This window comes from Lampetra fluviatilis, chromosome 34 (assembly GCF_964198595.1).
Source record: "Lampetra fluviatilis chromosome 34, kcLamFluv1.1, whole genome shotgun sequence".
Taxonomy (NCBI): Eukaryota; Metazoa; Chordata; class Hyperoartia; order Petromyzontiformes; family Petromyzontidae; genus Lampetra; species Lampetra fluviatilis.
This window is the reverse complement of record NC_136308.1, coordinates 1611539-1628396: the sequence shown is the minus strand read 5'-3', so window position 1 is coordinate 1628396 and position 16858 is coordinate 1611539. Positions and strand designations below refer to the sequence as shown.

Here is a 16858-nt window from a genome sequence, read left to right as displayed (position 1 = left end):
TTAATTGCATCATTGATGTCATCGCAAAATCACCAATTACATGAGAAGGATAATGATGACAGTGATGCCTGCCAACTAGTGAGGTATAATCAAGACGAATTTGTTTTTTTTTACATTTCGTCCGATGAAAAAATAAACGTTAAGAAGTTCTTATGATAATGCAAAGTATGGAGTAATTAATGTCCGGACGAAGAACGTGTGGATTAGAGAACGTCTGCAGCTTAATGACACCAACCAACACTTTTAAGGAAAGCGAATGCGACTGGGCAGAGCGTGTTGCTAGGAAGGGTGTATGTATGTATGTTGAACCGTACGTAGCCAACCGTGTGAATGGCATGATGCCCCGATGGTCAAGACTAACAAAGGAGCTTCAACCAAAGGAAAGAACGTGTCCAAAAGAACGTACACCAAGGAGATGGAGTGCTGATATCACATGCCAGGTGCTGGGTGGATTGTTATGCTGCAGGATCTCGAGAGGTGGTGGCAGCGTGTGCAAGCCTTCATCCAGCAGTAAATTGACCGTGGTTGATGATGGCGATGATGACATTGATCCATTTTCATGTTGGAAAGAACCAGAGCGTTGCCACTCGTCTTATGACCAGCACTCCTAAGTTAATCCTCAGACCTTACTATTATCCACACATCCATTCTTGTGCAGATAGTAGAGAGAAGCTTCGGCACAGGTGAGAGAAGAAACGTGTAAATTCATCTGATTATCCGCGCTTATCCGTTAGTTTGGCTTGAGCTGAATTGACCTGCAAGGGGTTTCAAAGCAGTACCATCATCCATCCTGCTATCTACACTCAAGTGCGCGGATAAGAGGAAAAACACAAAGTAATTACAAAATTACCATATTACTGACTTTTATCTGCTACACATCGGTGTCAAATTGGCACAGCACAATAAGTGGATCCGCAGGTCGCATGCAGTGGGGTAAAGTGTGAGTACTCCCACTTCCACTGCGTCTGGTGATCGTGGAAAAGTAGGCCAAGTTACCTCTAGACCAGCCTCTGGTGGAGGCCCTTCTGCCAGCCTGAGCAAGCGGTGTAAGGGCTTCACCACCACCGCTACTCAAAAGGAATTCTAAACCCATTCAAAGATGTACTTACTGGAGTGTACTGCCAGTGGTACTGTGCAATATGCGAAGTATTTATTCTGTTGATTGCTTGAGCTCTTTTTGAAGTGCTTTTTTTGTTATTTTCAAAAGCTGACACAAACTAAACCTATAGACATGGCCGCTCAATCGCTTGCACAGTCTTGTCCGGTTTCTGTGCCCTAAACATTGCAATGAATTAGCTGCCCGGCATAGTTTGCAGTCAGCGTGTTGGCAATTGATGTCGGTTTTCTTTTAACTTTTTTTTTCAGTTTTAATTGAGGTCTCAAGGTTACTGTAGATGCATGCACTCTGAACTTTGGCAGCCAGGATGTGTAAATAGAATCTGTACCTGGAAATGAAAATATTTTGTTGTTCTACTCCCCAATCTCATCGCTGCTTGTGTTGCACTTCAAACCCGGCTGACTTCCTGACTCAAAATTAATGATTAATAAATGCATGTAAATTACAGCTTAAGAGAATGTTATTGCAAAACTTAATTCCAAGTCTGCTTCGGTCCGGTCCTGAATTCACAGTTAAACCAACTATTTTGCCACTATTGAATTCTGCCGTGCCCTCACAGTCAACTCACTAGACTTGCAGTCCAGAGGCCGCTGGTTCAATTCAGTCACCGGCGTAGCAGCTGAATCGACTGTGCGAGTTTCTTAAGAGCGTCTGTCCACCCAGCGGTGTAAATTGATTCACCGCAGCCGATTGGCAGATCGTGTGTGCGGTGGGTTAAAGTGTGGGTACTCGCACAATGTCTAAGACGTCTGATCGTCCTTGCCCCGCACCTCCAATCAGCACAGTTGGCTGTGTATGGTGCGAAAGAAGATAAACATACGTACTTATGCCTGGCCAATGTGGAAGAATAGAACACCATACCCTCTAGAAGAGGCCGTCTGGAGCTGTCTGTCGTGGAGACCCTTACGCCAGCAGTAACCTGAGCAAGACATGGCAAGAACCAAAGCGTTCCCACTTTTATTATGACCAGCACTCCTAAGTTAATCCTCAGACCTTCCTATTTCACGCACATCCATTCTCATGCAGATAATAGAGAGAAGCTTTTGCACAGGTGAGAGAAGAAACGTGTACATTCATATGATTATCCGCGCTTATCCGGTAGTTTGGCCTGAGCTGAGTTGACCTGCAAGAGGTCTCAAGGAAGTACCATCATCCATCCTGTTATCTACACGCAAGTGCGCGGATAAGAGGAACAACACAGTAAGTAATTACACAATAACCATATTACTGACTTTATCTGCTGCTGTGCAGATAAATGGATGTGCGGCATAACCGCTTTTATTGATAGAATATGTATTATTGGGGTCCCAAATCCACGTACCAGTGTTATTTTGACAGTTGTAGTCACTGTGGGACACATGTACGCACGTCTAATTGTGCTTCGAGTTGTGTGTTCCCATTACATTTCGAGGTACGTTTACAAGGGGGGGGCGGGTCTAGAGCACCCAGAGAAAACCCCACAGTGTGTGTGCTGCGGGGGATGCTGGGCACGAGTGGGAGAGCGATGGAATGAGTGGATTTGGAGGGTGGTGGTTCCGGTGGTTTCAGGGCTCAGAGCACTGAGCCGTGACAGCTCGAATCCTGGGCTCGAATCTGGGCAGCCCCCACACGTGATTAGACCGGGTTCTCAAACTAAACTAAAAACTAAACTATTTTATTTGACCAGGTAAGGCCCACTGAGCTATGTAGCTCTGTTCTCAGAAGCGACCTGGCTATCACGATTGATAGCTCAACGAAGTGGCTTGTCGCGTGGAAATGTTTAGCAGACACATACTCTAAACGCACGTTTGTTAAATGTGGAGGGCAAAACGGGAGGACCCGAAGATAAATCCACATGACCATGGGGAGAGAGAGACTTGCAAACTCCAAATATACAGCAGGCATCCAATTGGTGGCCAATGAGTGCAGATGGTTCACAACCCAATGTTTTGTGTCCGTGAGTGCTGCTATCTCTTTGGTCACCTCACTAGCCCAGTAGGTCACGAGTCTCATGCACGATCTCTCTGCGATCCACCAAGCCTGCAGACAAAAGTGCCTCATCGAGACCGGTGAGGAACAGGCCCAGACGTGACACTCAGCAGCTCCAGACCCATTAGCGAGAGTGAAATCTTAATCCGGGCTTCAGCTCAAATAATAAGACTGTAATACAAAAAAAGTCACTATAAAGAGGTGGAAACGGAACTAATTGCCGCGTGTACGACTGCCAAGGAAACTGCCATTACCTGCTTCAGCCCGGTGATTATTTCGGCTGCAATGCCGGGAGTTTGAGCACGCCGTTGCATCGTTGACTTCCAGATGTGCGCTGCATTCGCCGGCTGCAATGTGAGCGCTGCTGCTGCTGCTGCCAACCTGTGGTAGCACTTAGCGTAATTGCGTGCGGTGGGCGCATTCATTGCATTGTAAAGGAAAACCGGCACTTTGTAAATTTAGACATCAGCGCGCCGGGCCTGTGGTGGCGCACGGCTGTAACGCAGAGCACTCGGCGAAGCCGGAACGCTGGAGCTCCGCTGGAAATTACCGCGGTGCTCCACGTGCTGGGAGCTTCTCCGGGAACTGAATAGGCATGGTGGAGCGAAACGTCGGATGGACATCGTGCCAGACAACACGGCGGGAGAACCCGCCAACATGGCGGAGAGCTATAACGTTCGAGCACATCTGCGATTCAAAACGGTTTGAACTGTCTCGGAGTGTAATGCGATTATAATCGCATTATCAAGCCCGTCATTTACATGGCGTAAGTTTTGTCAAGTCGTCTGGGTCTTTAATGCCACCCGCATTGACTCACGTGGTTTTGAGATTCAGCATTTGGTGTCACGGTGGAGTCCGTCTCAGGCCTGAGCCGTCAGAATATAAGATGACTGGGACCCAGAAATGTCCCTTCTCACTTACCCCGGAGGATTGCAAAGTGGGGAGGGCTGCTGGCATGACTTTAGTGATCATAAACTCTGAGACCCGTGCGCGTTCTAGTATCTAAACGGTCACCCTCCTTTTTTTTGTATTTGGCGGCAAAGAGAGTTGCATTCCATTCTGCTGCTGCGAGCTAAGTACTGAAAGCACTGTGGTGCAACCGCTGCCTGTAGCAGATTGGCAAAGTTTAAAAGAAAAAAAACAGAGGGGGGCGAGAAAGAAAACACTCGGCCGTGCCCGCCCGGTCGTGTGAAACCGTTACGTGACGTCTTTGCGCGCTCTCACGAGTTCGGCGCTCGGCGCGGTAAACTCGCACCGGATTCTCGCCCCCCCCCCCCCGTCCATCGTTAGCGACGCCGCCGCCTCCCGAGTCTCCACTCCCGAAGGATCCCCCCCCCATCCCACGACATTGTTGGGCGCGAGCGGGAGCATCTGCCGTGCCGTGAGCGCGGGGGGGGGGGGGAGACCGCGGTCGAGGCGCTCGCTCCCCTGCGAGCGACGGTGATGGTGGCGCTCCCGCCGTGAGCCAGCGTCACCCGCTCCTGGGTGACCCCGGAGAAATAGACTCGGGCGGGCGCGACTCGTTCATGCACAGCTACGCGCGTGGGCGTTGAACCAAGCACGGTGTGTACGCTGAACTTCCTATTTACGTGTGACGTTGAATTTCCTATGTAGGTGTGCACCTTGAACTTCCTATGTAGGTGTGCACCTTGAACTCCTTATGTAGGTGTGTACGCTGAACTTCCTATGTAGGTGTGACGTTGAATTTCTTTCCCACCGTAATAGCCAGCTGTGCGAATCGAAAGTTCGGGGCAAGGATAAGAAACTAAAAGTATCGCTAAGTCGCGGTATTATTATTATTTTTAGCCGTTGTGATATTTCACCTATTACTGCCGCCCCCCCCACCCCCGTGATAATACCTTCTATTTTACTAAATTTTATACTGCCACTATTGGCTACGTATGGTGTGCAAAAGAAGTCCGACATGCATACATACGACAAATAATGTTCCGCGAGTACTCCCAGCCAAGCGTTACTGTTGTGTTTGCTGCGGTTGTTTCCAGCACTCGAGGCATCATCGGCACTGGCAATTTGTGGACATCGGTGGAGCCCAAGTAATCCTCACAACACAAATGCAACTTGCACTTACGTGGCATCTGAATGCAACTGCATCTCAAGTTGCTGTACAGAATATCCCTTTTTTTCCAGACAGAAAGAGGCAGTCGCGAAGCAAAGAGGGGTGGACGAACGGACGAAAAGTGCGAACGACATATTTACGATCATCTAAAATTGCGATGTTAATGTCGCAATTCTAGCGATCGCTGGGAAATGCATCCCACTTAACTCGGCAAAATAAACATTCTCGCTGAGGTGTACAAGTTAAATCGTCGCTGTCGCGTCTTGGGGGGGGGGGGGAGGGAATTAAATAGGGATGACGAAAACGGCAGGGACACTTTTGTTGAGCACGCGTTGAAGGGCCCCGGGTGTTTGCGCGCTTTTTTGCGCGCGCGGTCGCGTTGCTTGGGAGAGACGCGGCGGAGGAGGAGGAGTGCGCGTCGCGAAAAGGCGCCGCGCAAATAATGAATCGTGACAGCAATTAAACGGGAACGCGGGCTCTCGGGAAAAAGTGGATGAATGTATTTCAGCAACTTCGCGGTGTTGGTGAATAGTGGTTAATAGGAGGAGTAACTACTTAATTACCGGATCAGAACAGCGGGGGATTGAAGGGCGCGAGCTTGCCGAGCCGGGATCTCACCGCGTGCGCGCGGCTGTTCCCTCCGCTGCGCACGTGCCGCCCGCGACCAAAACACGACGTCGCGTCAGAGTCCAGTCGGTTTGGCCGGGTGAGAGCTCGGAAGAGCAGGATAAGGTCTCATTTTCTTGGTTCTTTCGGTAAAGTCACGAAGAAGGGAAATAATAAAATAATAAAAATTAAACAATAAAATACAATTCTCACGACGTTTCGGCCACAACGCAAGCAGCCGTCCTCAGGTGAAGAACAGGTCTGTTTATTTATATTATTTTATTATTTCCCTTCCACGTGACATTACCGAAATAACCAAGAAGATGAATCCTTGCAGTCACGAAAGCTTAAAATCGAAATTTAAGGTCTCATTGCCAAGAGTGCCACCTGGGTTACCCAAAACGACATAGGCGAAACAGGTGAAATGAAGTAGTGCGCGGATATAAGTCAACATGCAATGTCGTCACGCAGTTACTATTTGCGTTATTGCTGTACTTTAATAATGCTTTAAAAGTAAAGCTGGCACAGCCATGAAAGGTTTTTCGCTCACAGCCGTTGGATGTATATAGCCCATGTAAGAGGTTGACAATTGTAGCATGCCTCTTTGCCGGGTCTGCGTGAAAAGCGCTGCAGCTATCATTTGTATTTTTAAAATAATTGTCTAACTCAGCAGACATGACGTCTCCTTCACGTGTCTTTTCTATCCGTCGTCCAAAATCAAAGTACGTCTTTACACACGCCATCAGACGCACGGCCTTCTGGGAGTGCGTCGTTCCAGCAGCGTTGTTTCAAGACAGGCAAACTCTGGACTGGTTTCGACACGCAGTGACTCATCAGCAGTCAGTCTAGCTTGTATCGATGCTGGTGAACTGCCAATCTTCACGGCAATGACCCTCCCCTTCGGATATGAGGTCCAAGTTTTGTAAATAACTTGTTATTAGTTTACTTTTTTTTATGACGGGTGCTCATTGTTAAAGGGCATAATTACGTACGAACGCAACATGCCTCTGCTGTGAAGTGGCCTTGAGAGACCTGTGGCCGCATCAAACAGTGGAAATAACCAACAAATGGAATTTTACACTTATGGTATTACAGTACAAAACAACAATTAACGCCCCTTTGCAACAACTCTTCAAAGAGTTATACTCAAATCCTCATCTTACAGGACATCACATACCAGTGAGCTTGAACAGCGTTTCATGAAGGACATTGAAACGATATGTAATCATTCTTTGGGACTTTCGGTAAAGTCACATAAAACAAAAATGTGTAAAAAAAATACTTAAAAAAATAAATGTGTTCTACGTGACTTTACAGAAAGACCCATATAATATTAATTCCTGCAGTCACAAAAGCTTTAAGTCAAGATATGTAATAAAACGCATTCTATCTGATTTAAGATTGTATATATTGAATAGATAGCAAACATCGAATTCGACCGTTGTGCAACGGTCAGCACTGGACTTACAATCCAGAGGTCACCGGTTCGATCTCCCGACGCGGCAGTAAACACAATGGGGAAAGTTTCTTAAATCTCCCACCCCCCCCCCCACATCTTCTGTTTCCCTTAGCAGTGTGAAGGGGTCACACTACGGTTTGTCGATCAGCGCTGAGTAGTCGACCAAGTACCCTCTGGAGTAGCTCTCGCGAGCTCGGTGTATGGGAGGGTGCCGGCAGTGGTGAGATGTTAACAACCTCGCCTGGTACGCAGGAGGTCGTGGGTTCGATCCCGAACCTGACGCCTGCTGTATATTTGGAGTTTGCGGTGTCTCTCTCCCCGTGGTCACGTGGATTTTTCTCCGGGTCCTCCGGTTTTTCCCTTCACATTTAGAAACATGCGTTTCGAGTATGTGGCTGTCATCAATGTCCACATGATGATACGCCTCTTTGTTTGTTCGGCTATTATTTGTGGCCAGGTCGCTTCTGGAAAACAGATATATAGCCCAGTGGGCATTACCTGGTAAAAGAACAACTTTTTTTTATTTAATAGTGGCGTTGGCCAGCAACTCGCAAAGCCCGCCCCTACCCCCTTATACGTTCGCCCGGGCTGCGATGTTGACCACATTATTTCTAAGTGCCTTTGTGCACGGTAATGATAGCAGAGTGCCCAGAGAAAACCAACTCGCATTGTGAGTTGACGCGGCGGCTGCCTGCCTGCTGGACTGTCCTCTTCAGGCCTGGTAGATTATGTCCCCGTAATTCACCAACCTCAGCTCACAACTCACCAGCCTACAAGTGTGGGCCAGCCATAACGTCAACAAAAACAAGCCCAAATCATGAAGTTCAAGTTTATTTTTTTTAAACCAGCCGAAAAGGACTCAAGGGACTGGGAATGTCTCATTTGCAAGTGACCTTAAGAATAATACGAAGAAAACCGCACAGCCCTGCTCACGCCACTTCTGTCGATAAACTCAACAATAATACGAGGAATAAAACGTACTGGGTGTGTAGCCCTTTGATTGAATCATTTCAATTGCCAAGCAATACCGCCACCCTCTCCCCCACACACACATCCAGATTACTTTCGGAGGTATTACATTACTAATCCATTTTTCCTGTAATGGGCAACGACCTTACCTTGAGCGGCGCAAAATCTCGGCAAACAAGCATTTAGTCTTACCCCCGTGTTTTTCAATCAAGCCAGCGCGCGCTGCTGGCACCGGCTCAAGCTTCTCGCTGGGGCTCAGCGCACGGAAGCCCGCGCTGGCTTGGGCCTCGAAGCGCACAAAGTAAATCTTTGTGACAGGCCGGGGGTTGGCAAGGTGACTTGTAAGTTACGCTAACTTCCAAATTTTTCGGAGTCGAGGCCCGAGGAGAAACATCAAAGATTATAGCACTCCCCGCCCGCCCGCCCGGCCACCCCGAGCGCACACGGGGAACTTGGTGGCATAGCTGCAGACGAGTTTCCCCACCCGTGCGTGCATTACGTCCGATTTCCCCTCCCTTATTTATAGTTTCGCCATAAGTACCAAAAAATTTAATGGTAAAGGTGCAGCACCGAAACTGCGTACACACGCAACCGCTGGTGGAAGGGCCTCCACTAGACGGACTTCTGGAAACAAACCATCTCTCTCGAGTGGCATTTTTAGTCGGAGTCCCCATACTTTACCCCACCACACGGGACCTGGCGATCGACTTAACTGATGATTAACAGCATGGCAGCAGCAGCATCATCATCATCAAAAGCAGGACCCTGCTGAACACCAGCCATGAAGCTCAGTTGAGGCGTTGTGAGTGTCACGCCCGGGGAGGGTGAAGGTGGACGCGTCGCTCTTGGCACGAGGCTCTGCTCGACGTCAGTGCGGCAAACCCGGCGTGCCCCCTTGCCTGCGTGAGAGGGGCGGCATCTGGCATCGGATGCCCCCCAGCTCACTCGCAGCAGGCACGTGGATTTGCGTAGGGGGGGGGTGTGCAGGGGAGTTGTGGGAAGGCAGCGAGGAGATGTACGGAGCGAGCGTAAGGTCACCGGGAAGGTATGTGTTTGTGTAAGTCCGCGCACGTAGCGCGCGCACGTAGCGCGCGCACGTAGCGCGTGCGCGCGTTACGCGGGGAGCGAGGGCGGATTGCGCTCCCATTTGGGCCAGCCGAGTTATTTCCCCACTCGTGGCCAACATCAGCGGGGAACTTTTCACAAATACGAAGGAGGCCCCGTGCACCACTCCGAGCCAAAATATCTGGCTCAACTGCGTCAAAGTAAAATTTTAGTTGTTGCTCCACATCGGTCGAATTCTGGCAATTATTCCAATTACCAGGATGGTGAATTCTCTCCCCTCTGAGTTACAGGCACTCGCCAGCAAAGGTGCGGCCCTGCAATTGCTTGTTAATGCCACCGCTGGAGGAAGGGCTTCCACGAGGGCGAGCCCCTCGAGAGGGCATTTAGGCCTACTCTTCCACGCTGGCTGAATGTCCTGGAAGAGATGGAACTACCCACACTCTTCCCCACCAACAGGCGCCCTGCAGATCGACTGTTGGGTGGAATTATTTCTGTTGATAGGTGGACTGAGGTGGGGGGGTGTGGAGGGTTTCGGGGGGGGGGGGAGATTTATCAGAATCAAAATCTTGATTTAGACTGGAGGAATCCGATGAGCTATGAAGCTCTTTCTCACAGATGTCTAGTAGGTGCGGGTGAAAAAACATTCCACCGTCGTTTAAACTGCCACGCCGGGAAACGGAATCGAACCGGCGACCTTCGGCCTGCGAGGCCAGGGCGCAGCTAAACCATCACAGCTACGGTGGCAGCCTTCCACTGTTTAGTTCAACATCCCCCCCTCCCCTCCCCCGTCCTCCTTAATTCTTATCAGAGTCGTGTGGCAGCTCAGTGAGGTCTCCTGTTAACTGAATCCGTCGGTTAAAGAAGCCACCCAAACCTCTCAGGAAGGAGCTGGGTTTTTTTTTTGCGTCCAAGAGAAGAGCATCATTCCGGACCCCCGTGAACTGGAAAGTCGTGGCACCCCCTCCTCCCCCTTCCCCGCAAGCTCCAAGGTGGGGTTACCAGTCGACGGCGGTGCCTTAATGTAGAAACTACCCACCGCTGGCAAACAGAACTCTCTCGCTAGATAGCGTTTCACTTTCGTGTCAGCCCTGCAGCGAAAAAAAAACTGGAATGTGCCTAGGAGTTAGAAACTGCATCTGGTGTTTTTCTTCTCTGGGCGACTAATCTACTCAAACAATGGAATGTCTGTGCAGCCTTCCTTTGAAATTAAATACTTTGTTTATTCTTCGCTGAGCTCTGGCTGTGGTCTAACCCTTTCCTAAGCCTCTCTCTCTCCAGCCAGCAGGCCATCTCTCTTTCCCCCAATGTCCCCCCCCACCCACCCTCCATTATTGCTGCCCCACCTCTTCTCTGCGTGTTGTGACGATCACGTGCGCATGTCGACAACGTCTCGTTCCGTGATGCGAGCTCAGTTGGGGGAACAGTGCTGGGTGGTGGGGTCGTGAGGTCGAATCCCAAACCTGCTGTTGGTTCAGTCGTCAGCGTTGATGTTGTTGATCTTGTTGTTGTTGTCTTGTTGGTTCAGTCGTCAGCGTTGATGTTGTTGATCTTGTTGTTGTTGTCTTGTTGGTTCAGTCGTCAGCGTTGATGTTGTTGATCTTGTTGTTGTTGTTGTCGTCACTTTGGTGCGATAGCGAGTCGGCATTCAACCTCCGTCGCCATCGTCATCGTCGCGTCATCGGCGGCATCTTCTTCATCGCCTTCGACAAACGGCAGCGTCAATGTCATCATCATCAGCAAAAACAGCATCAGCAGCAGAAAGAGCAAAGTCAACAGTAGAATCATACTCGTGACCATCATTATCACTGTCATCCTTCCACAGATAAGTTAATTGAGCCGCAACTGCTGAGGCTGCACCAATTTGGATGGACTGGCACCTGCCGGAGCAATGTAGAGTTTCCACTATTTATTTATTTTGATCCGCCAATGGAGATGGAGCAGCGCCCTGCACTCACGCTGGGTATGGGAGGGCACTCTTGACTTTGACTTCACGGCTTCAATTTCTGGGGCATTCAGTTTTCCCCGATGGATCTGTTTCCCCAGATTGGCTATCGCTTTATCTCCGCATCCGTTTTGTCGACACCTCTGCCGCGTGAGCTCGGCTATCTGATGGGAATGCCTTGGCTTATTGCTTCCAACATTACACGCTTTGTAGCAGCCTCGACAGTGAGACCCACTGTGGTGAGATCTGCAGTGGGTCTCACCCGCTCTGGGTCTCACTCACTCTGGGGCTCACTCACTGTGGATGAGACTGTGGGTCTCACCCGCTCTGGGTCTCACTCACTGTGGGTCTCACTCACTGTGGGTCTCACCCAATCTGGGTCTCACTCACTGTGGGTCTCACTCACTGTGGGTCTCACCCAATCTGGGTCTCACTCACTGTGGGTCTCACTCACTGTGGATCTCACCCAATCTGGGTCTCACCCGCTGTGGATGAGACTGTGGGTCTCATCCGCTCTGAGCCTCACCCACAGTGGGTCTCGGTTCCGCATGCGACAATTGTTAATTTACTTATTTAATTCGGCACGCATTTTTTTTGTACATCTCCCTCGCAGGCAAAAACCCCTCCCACCACTTCGCATTGCCAGCCGGTCATCACGCCTCACCTCTATGGCCAATAACCCCTCCCACTACTTCGCATTGCCAGCCAGTCATCACTCCTCACCTCTATGGCCAAGAACCTCTCGCGGTCCGCGTCACCTGCTTCCAGGGGCCAGACATCTGCAATGTCTATTATTATATTATATTCACGCCCGATTTGCTTCTGTTTCTCGCCGTGCAGATGTCTGTGTTTTCAGCGTTATGGGCCACAGCACCTCACTATTACAGCAACACCCAAAATAACATGTGACATTCGATGTTGTCAATCGTCTTCGTCGGCCACGGCAAATCCACTGCCGGATGGAAGCATGCCTATGCTTGGTCAAGCGTGGGGTTGTTGGGCCATACTTCACCACGCTGGTCGGTGCAGTTTTGCGAAGTGGGCTATTGAGGGCTGGTTCAGATCTCACTTGCCATTGATGTGAGCCGTGGCCGGGAATTGAACTCGCTGATGCTGGAATATGCATTCAGGATGCTGCGCTGTGGACATACCAGCATCAGCATCATTGGTCACTGCTGGATGAAGGCCTCCGGCGAAGCTGCAGCCACATCTCACGATGACGCGATGTAATAATAATCCACCTCACCTGCTAAGTGTATATACTGTGTATATATATGCATGGATATACATTCACGTAAACTCTAATCAAATACACATGCATATATGTATACGTAGACACAGACGCAGTGTGTTCCAGCTTCATACTCGTGCTGATTGTAGCCAGCCCTGCGGCCTTTCACTATCGCGCAGCCCCTTTGCGTAGGGACGTCTGCACCAGGATTGATTTAAGCGCTCCGTCTCCTCCGTAGACGTCACCTCGCTTGCGTCCCGACGTTCCTCGGCTACTGCCGCTCCGTTCTTATTCTTGACCGTGAGCCACCATCCCCTGCTTGGCGACGTGTCCTGGACCAAACCGAGAGGAATACATACGTTATTTATTTGTGTTGACCACTCAGGGGTGCTTCATAATGTCCATGAGCATTCAGCAAGCATCCGATTTAACGCGGTTGACTGCGTACGGTGCCAAAGAAGTTCAACATACAAGTACATACATCCTAGGTACGAATCTGAAGAGCCACGTGTGATTAAAGCGGCTTCTCGTGTGTAGAGAGTTGAGGGTCTTAGCCCAGTCACCAATGGCAAGAAACCGTTTGTATACATTTGGTTATTCCATTATCTTGAGCAAGCTCCGGGATCGAACATTGTACATCAACGTAGTCGGGGTCAATTTCAGCGGAAAAAAAAATGTTAACGCCAATTTATTATCTTTCTTGGGATTTTCTTTGGAGTAGTATGTACATTCCGAGCGACTATGTACATTACAGGTTAACTACATAAGTTGGTGGCCACCGTTCCTAACCACCTCACCACTTGAACGCATCTTCTTGGTTCTTTCGGTAAAGTCACGTAGAAGGGAAATAATGAAATAATAAAAATAAAACATTATAAAATAATTATCACGACGTTTCGGCCACAACGCAAGCAGCCGTCCTCAGGTGTGTCGGGGAGACAGCGCAATCACTATATGGTTGAACCAGAACAGCCGACGCCGTCGTGTGAAGAGACTGAAGATCGAGGATCGGAGAAGACCACTTCTTTCCCGGGTTGAACAGCCACGCTCCCCCTTTGGGCTCGGCTTATTTTCCTTGGTCACGCCCCCTTCTCGATCCTTCTCGAAGAGTCTGGGTCCACATCACGTGGCCCACTCACCCTTTTCCGGCGCCCCCCGTGCCCCCTCGTCCGGTCACGTGCCCTCGCGGGATCACCCAGACTGCCATGTCCTGACCCGACCTCTGTGACATCCGGAATATGCCCTCTAGTGAGCCTTTGTGTATAGTACACCCACTGTCGCCATATAACGGCCCATTAATGTCGTTACATATGTAATAGTTTAAAGCAGTGTTTTTCATTGCAAGGCCCGTGGGCCACTTGCAGCCCCTGGTGGTCGTTAGTGCCCCCCTCCCCCCGACAATACACAACATGTGACAACAACCCCCATCAGCATCATCGTGCTGCTGTCACAAACCCAACAATGGTTTCTGAAATGTGTGGTGGCCCTCACGCTGATGATATCTTATCGGCGAAATTAGCCCCTCCATCTGAAAATTAGTGAAGGACGCTGGTTTAAAGCGTCTTTATGGTAACACAAGTGGCATCACTCGGTGTCACGTGACATCACTGTTGGCAGGAAAAGCACAGAAGTGAGGTCATGCTGTATTACGTCATTCCCAAAACAAACAAAATTCGGATCACCTGAAATGTAGATGTTTTTCAAATTGATTCAAATACAAGGACAATCGCCACTACATCGCAATATTTGGCACTTGGCAAGCATTGCTTGAGAACCTAAACAAGTGCCATCGAGCATCGGATAAGAGAGGCAACTTGAAATGTCTCTAGAAAGAGTTGTCTTGCTGACCACCAAATTTTTGGAATGGTCTCATTCCCAATGTTAATATTGCAATGTTGCCTTCTTCAGCCGCATGTGTTCGAGCCATGCTGCAGAATTACCTCTGACACAATTGCTATGAATACTATAAATAAACGATAGTATCTCTTATCCTTTATAATGGTTTATTTCGTGTTTCAGGGCAATTTATTATTTTTACTGTTTGCAGTAAATTCAGACGTGAGTTTAGTTTAAAAATTGTTGTTGTTTTTTTCACTCTTGTTAGTTTGCACATTCCCACTCTGCAATGCATTGTGACTGCCGCCACTACCGGCGATGTTGGGCTGTCCTAAATGGGTCTCTATGCAACTCTATGAATGTCGTTGGGTCTCTATGTAGTTGCAATGTTCTGGAACTGCTACCACTACCAACGATGTTGGGCTATGGTCTGTGGGTCTCTATGTAACTCTATGGGTCTCTATGTAACTCTTTGGGTCTCTATGCAACTCTATGAATATATTTGGGTTTCTAGGTAGCTGCAATGTCCTGTAACTGCCACCACAGCCAGACGATGTTGGGCTGTGGTCGTCCTTGTTTGTATCAGAGCTGCTGAGCTCAATGGCCCTCATCAGCTGAAATAATCAAGTCTGGGTTTCCTTGTCTTCCCGGACTCTTCCCTGAGGCCATGTGAATTCTGAAACAACATTTTTTCACCTGGCCACGACATGCCCCCCTCTCTCCCCCACTGTTAACACAAGTGGAATATAATTGGTGATAAACAGATGAAATGAAAATAAATTGTAAGCACAACAAGTCTTTTTTTTTGTACCATTATTCGCAGCATTATTTCCACCGAGCTAATTTGCTTTACTGAGTAAGCCACCAAATATTTTCAGGGATTAAACAAATATAAAAAAAGAAAGTTGGCATATTGCGCCGCAGAGTTTACATGCTGCCTCTGTTTACCTGCATTCACTGCAAGTCTCGCTAATGACAATCCCTGGCATATAATCAATACCCATTGTTACAGCTTCCACTGCCCGCTTTTTCGGTCTGATGTGGCTATGACATAAATTGATTTTTAATTTTTACAGGGAATTTTTTGGGTCTTTCTTTTATCCCCATCATTCATTGTTGCCAAAAATGAAATGAAGGATATTTACGGGTGTGTGAATATTTTAGGGCACATTTCAAATATCTCAATCTCTTAAAATATATATTTTTTAAATGTAGAGCGGTGCAATATTGTACCTTAATTATGAATAGGTCATAGCGTTATCGCTGGCGTATCTCTACGGGAGAAGATGGAGCCATGCTGTCATTTGATGTGGGTCTTTGTGAGTGTGCTGAGGGCGTGGGATTTATACATCGGACTCAGTGTGGCATTATGACTATGCAGTGTAGTACATTTCACCCGACCTAGAAAGAAAAAAAGAAATATATCCCTAACTTGGGAGTCTTAAAATGCAGAGATTCTAATGCAATCTCTTGCAATATCTCTCTGTTTCATGCTGTCTATTCCACCCAATCTCTCTACATTAAAAAACCCCAACTATTATTTTTTAACACCATAGAAGACCCCCCCCCCCGCCGCCGCCCCACGCCCTCTCTTCTCCAACACAGAAATAAAAATGAGCAATAAAAGCGGCAAGGTGTGTTTCAGACTCTCCGCGTGTCACGATTGTGTGTCCACCCTTGATTGATCAAAGCCGGCGCCCAAGTGACTGTTTAAAGCTTCTAGCCGCCACGTGCCCCGTTAAAGGCCCTGAGTCGAAAGAGCCATTCCTGTGAAGGCCTATCTTTATTAATTTTTTCCCTCGATTAATAATTCATTTCATAATAAATTCCTCTCCCAGTGATGTTCCTTCCAGATTATTATCAGACCTGGCGGTGTAATGAGTTGCACGGAATGGAGAGATAATGAGATGGCTAAAGTACCTGGGGGTTGATGGTGGCTGTCTGCAATGTTCCAAGCCTCCCCCTACCACCACCCCCCCCTTACGCAGCCGCCACAGCACTCCAACCCCCCCTCCTACCCTTTCCAAAAACGTGCGCGCAAAAACACCCTACCTCGTATCACATCTTGGCATTATTGTACCGAATGCCTCGTTGCCGTTTGGCTGAGCGCGCCGCTCGTCCGCACACATCCCCGCCGAGGTGAGATAGCGCGCACGCAGCCGACAGCAGAGCTCTCCCCTCCCTCTTGTTTCGTTGCAGCCGACACCGGCCTCGGGGTCTGAGCGAGGTGCAGGGGAAGGAGAGGGAGGAGAGGGCAGAGAGAGGAGGAGGAGGAGAGAGAGGGAGAGGCTGCACTTTCTTGGAAACCGGAATTCCCATCCCTCATAGCGCACCATCTGTCTCGGTGCGATCAGGGTAAGTCTCCTTGAATTAAGACTCGTGTCTGTGATCACCACAAGGGCGGTGACTGAGAAGGCAGAGGCTGACCTTTTCAAGTGGCCTACCAGCCGTGTGTTATCATAGATAAATATCTGGCGTGAACATATATATTTTTTTGGTATTTACTTAATGGCTGCATGGGAAAATGAAATGGAAAAAAGTCAATATGAATGACTTTAATAGACCGACGACATACATTCACAAGCAAA

At 48.8% G+C, this 16858-nt stretch overlaps 1 protein-coding gene across 1 annotated transcript in view; it reads left to right on the top strand.

Moving 5' to 3' along the window:
• The window catches only part of LOC144944273 (forkhead box protein P1-like), a 345410-nt gene that overhangs the window by 23784 nt on the left and 304768 nt on the right, over nucleotides 1–16858 (top strand). Inside the window, exon 2 of the mRNA XM_078872291.1 lies at nucleotides 16470–16625. The gene's annotated coding sequence lies outside the window, so the exon portion shown is untranslated. The remainder of the gene's footprint in view (nucleotides 1–16469; nucleotides 16626–16858) is intronic.